Here is a 5,449-nt window from a genome sequence, read left to right as displayed (position 1 = left end):
TGTATGTTTGTGTACGTATGTGTGTATGTATGTATGTATGTTTGAATGTATGTGTGTGTATGTATGTATGTATGTATGTATGTATGTATGTATGTATGTATGTATGTGTATATGTATATGTATGTATGTATGTATGTATGTATGTGTATATGTATGTATGTATGAATGTATGTGTGTGTATGTATGAATGTATGTATGTATGTGTATGTATGTATGACTGAATGTATGTATGTCTGTATGTATGTATGAATGTATGTATGTATGAATGTATGTATGTATGTATGTATGTGTGTGTGTGCGTGTGTGTGTGTCAGTGTCTGTGTGTGTGTGCATGTTTGTGTGTGCTTGTGTGTGTATGTGTTTCAGTGTCTGTCTGTGTGAGTATGTATGTATGTATGTATGTATGTATGTATGTATGTATGTATGTATGTATGTATGTATGAATGTATGTATGTGTGTGTCTGCATATATGTATTCATGCATCTAAATACGTATGCATGAATGTATGTGTGTGTACGTATGTATTCTTGCATGCATGCATGTATGCATGAATGTACGTACGTACGTATATATGTAAGTGTATATATGTATATATGTATTTATGCATACGTGTGTATGTACGTATGTATGAATGTATGTATATGTGTATGTATCTATGTACACATGAATTTATGCGTGTGTGTATGTATGTATGCATGAATGTATGCATGTAGGTTTATATGTACGTGTATGCATGTATTCGTACGCACAGATACACATATATTTACTTAATAACACAAGAAGGCGTCATACTCATGACTTTTTCAGGCCCATGCGTACACACACACACTGATACACTCACAAGCACACACACACACACACACACACACACACACACACACATGGATATATATGCTGAAAGCGTAGCAATTAACCTCTGCTTAGAACGCGTAAATTCATGCATAGCCGACTTTCATTCAGATATTAAACATGTGCGTGCACGCATACACGCACCCACACACACACACACTCACATATACACACACGTATACGTGCACATACGTATACACACGAGCGCGCACACACACACACGTGTACACCCACATACATACAACGCGCGCATACACACACATACATGCACGTATTCACACACATACACGCATACACACACTTACACACACATACACACATACGCACATACGCACACATACACTCATGCACATACGCATACATGCGCGCACACACACGAGAACACACACATACTACGCGCACGCGCACATACACATATTGATGGACTTCCTCCCGAAGATGACGTGTGAGAGTTCAGCAACAAAGCATAAAATCTTGAAGTTTTGCTACAGCAGCAAACCCCGTACAAGCATTATATTCTAATTAGAGTGGGTTCAAATTAAGCCTACACCACTTCTAATTATATAACATGAACTTTTGCACAGTGTACCATACACAGCACAAAATGATGCATGTTAGTATTGTAGGGATCTAAGATCCGCACAGATCGATATCGATTTTCTAAACGATTGCAATCGATATTATGTATGAGGTCTTCTTACTGAAGTTTGTCCAATATTGGTTTCACAATAAAGGCTGGGGTCGATCTAATCGACTGGCCCCCTCTCCAAAAATTTCGGGCCTTGTGCCTAGAGTAGAAAATAATAAAAGCGACGAGCTGGCAGAAACGTTAGCACGCAGGGCGAAATGCTTAGCGGTATTTCGTCTGCCGCTACGTTCTGAGTTCAAATTCTGCCGAGGTCAACTTTGCCTTTCCTCCTTTTGGTGTCGATTAATTAAGTACCAGTTATGCACTGGGGTCGATATAATCGACTTAATCCGTTTGTCTGTCCTTGTTTGTCCTCTCTGTGTATAGCCCCTTGTGGGTAGTAAAGAAATAGGTATTTCGTCTGTCATTATGTTCTGAGTTCAAATTCCGCCGCGAACGACTTTGCCTTTCATCCTTTCGGGGTCGATAAATTAAGTACCAGTTACACACTGGGGTCGATATAATCGACTTAATCCGTTTGTCTGTCCTTGTTTGTCCTCTCTGTGTTTACCCCCTTGTGGGTTGTAAAGAAATGGGTATTTCGTCTGTCTTTACGTTCTGAGTTCAAATTCCGCCGAGGTCGACTTTGCTTTCAGCCATTCGGGATTGATATATTAAGTACCAGTTGCATACTGTGGTCGATCTAACTGACTGGCCACCTCCCCCAAAATTTCGGGCCTTGTGCCTAGAGTAGAAAAGAATAAAGGCGGTGAGCTGGCAGAAACGTTAGCATGCCGGACGAAATGCTTAGCGGCCAGTAACTTTAAAGGCGGTGTGTAATCGATCCCAACGACCCAGTATTTGATTTTGCCTTTTATCCTCCGAAGGGATAAAAGGCAAAATTGACCTCGATGACATTTGAGCTGAGAACGGAAAAAAACCGGTAGAAGCGCCACTAAACATTTTGTCTGACGACTCGCTAGCGATTGTAGCAGCGTTGTTGCCCTTTAATGATTTCATATTTTAGCACGCGATCAGGAATTTTAGGGGGAAGAGGGAATCGATAACACCCACCCCAGTACTCAAGTGATATATATTTTATTGACCCTAAAAGGAATGAAGGGCAACGTTGATCTCGGCGGAATTTGAACTCAGGGCGTAAAGAGCCAGAGGAAATGCCGCAAAGTTGTCTGTCCGACCTCTAACGATTCTTTTCTACTCTAGGCACAAGGCCCGAAATTTTGGGGAAGGGGCCAGTCGATTAGATCTACCCCAGTACGCAACTGGTACTTAATTTATTGACCCGAAAGGACGAAAGGCAAAGTCGACTTCAACGGAATTTGAACTCAGAACGTAGCAACAGACGAAATACGGCTAAGCACATCGCCCGGCGTGCTAACGCTTCTGCCAGCTTGCCGCACTATATAATACCAAACATACTTCAGGCGCGGCTGTGTGGTAAAAGAGTTTGCTTCCCAACCGAAGTCTGCGTGGCACCTTGGGCAAGTGTTTTTCTACTATATCCTGGGCCGATGAAAACCTTGTGAGTGGATTTGGTATACGGAAACTCTGTGTGTGTGTGTGTGTTTGAGAGAGAGAGAGAGAGAGCTTGTGTGAGAGTGTGTGTGTGTATGTGTGTGTGTCTATCTGTCTGTGTCTATTCCACTCCCCCTCCCGCAACCGTTTGACAGCCAGTGTCGGTTACGTTTGCACACCTCCCCCGTGACTTAGCGGTCCGGCTAAAGAAAACAACGATTGAAGAATACCAGGCTTAAAAAAATAAGTATTGGGGTTAATTCATTCTACTAAAAATTCAAGGTGGTGCTCAAGTCTGGCCGCAGTCTAATGACTGCAGCAAGTGAAACATAAGAGATAGAAGATACTTCTTACGAAGTAAGACAAACGCAACTAGATTAACGTGTCAAATAATCTGTTGTTAACTCAGATTATTAGGGGATTCTAATCACTTCCATTTGTCAGTCTCCAGTATTTTTTGTATCTCATGGCTGTTGATGAATAATCGGTCATCTTATTTCAAGTACATCTGTCCTTATGACAAGTTTAATTTTTCTCTTGTTTGGTGTCTGATGTTGCTGATAAAATCTCTTCACCAGACCAGCCATGGCATGGCAAGAGAGTGTTTTTCGTCGCCGACGACCAGACGATGGAACATCCTGTATTAGGTTTTAATGTTACCATAGCAATCAAAGCGACCACTCTCATCCTCTTTTTCCTTTTCTTTCTCTCCCTCTCTCCCCCTCTCTCTCTCTTTCTTTCTTTCTTTCTTTCTCAACACAGGCACACACCCATCGATGCAGATGTCTGTCGTCTGTCTCTATGTTCGTATGTATATATATATATATATATATATATATATATATATATATATATATATATATATATATATATATTATATATATATATATATATATAATATATATATATATATGTATAGAATTTAATATAAAATATAAATTACAAAGTGGAACAAGAACGCAAAAACACACAAGGAGACGACACAAAAAAACAGACGGGTCACTCGAAGCCTCTAATCTTCAGTCGGGAACCGGATCATTTTAGTAATTTCGACTGTTTAATCTCGATATAACTCCGATCCGGCCAGCCCCAAGGAAAATCCAAGCCACAGGCATTGGATTTCTTGGAAAGAGGGTCGAATGTATACGGAACAAAGACAGGATGCCACACGAATGTAAATACAAGAAACAAAATTATATATAAAAAACAGCAATAAAAAACACGAAGGTGGACAGTACAAGGACAGGAGCGTCTTACGACTTTAGACAATTTTTAACTTATCTTGGCTGGCGTAAATGAAAAAAAGCCTTCAACGGCAAAAACGAAAACAACGTGGGCGTGGCCGAGTCAGGCCGAAGTGACCAGTTTGAACGCGGTCACGTGAGAGCACGGAAGAAAGAGAAAGAAAAAAGAAAGGCAGGGAGCAAGGAATCAAAGAGAGAGGGAAAGAAAGGGACGAAGGCACCAGGGGAAAGAGAGAGAGAGAGCGAAGGGAGTAATAAGGGAGGGGAGAAGAAACAGGATTGGCACAGCAATAGAAATAACGGTGCAAATAAGGCGGGGGAAGAATCAGAGGCAAGAAAAGAGAATAACACATACTATATATATTATATATATATATATATATATATATATATATATAATATATATATATATTATATATATATAGATAGATAGATAGATAGATAGATAGATAGATAGATAGATAGATAAAACTTACTTAGAAGAGGATGCGTGGCGTTCGATCATAATAATAATGTAAATAATTAAGTCGATTACATCGACCCAGTGCGTAACTGGTACTTAATTTATCGACCCCGAAACGATGGAAGGGAAAGTCGACCTCGGCGGAATTTGAACTCAGAGCGTAACGGCAGACGAAATACTGCTATGAATTTCTCACAGCGTGCTAACGATTCTGCTTCTTACCACACAGCCACTCATGACACACATACAAACGGAAACTGCATACATACATACATACATAATACATACATACATACATACATACATACATACATACATGCATACATGCATACATGCATACATACATACATGCATACATACATACTACATACATACATACATACATACATACATGCATACATACATACACACATATAGATATATACACACAAAGAGACACACAGAGATTTTAGCAGAATAATTGGTGTTAAAGCAGCACCAATGGTTTCATGCTCAACTTTAGCAAATGTTCAACCGTAGATTGAAAAATTGTTAAGTGTCTGCCTGAAAACAACGGTAATCATCCACAGCAATCAGTCTATTAAAAGAAAAACCATTCATCCGACAATATGGTCTTTATTACCCATTTCTTCTTCGTTACATAACAGACATACCCACACATATTTCCACACAAGCACAAATCAAGCACACACATACGCACACACACACCACACACACACACACCACACA

This window comes from Octopus sinensis, linkage group LG9 (assembly GCF_006345805.1).
Source record: "Octopus sinensis linkage group LG9, ASM634580v1, whole genome shotgun sequence".
Taxonomy (NCBI): domain Eukaryota; kingdom Metazoa; phylum Mollusca; class Cephalopoda; order Octopoda; family Octopodidae; genus Octopus; species Octopus sinensis.
This window is presented reverse-complemented; position numbering follows the sequence as displayed.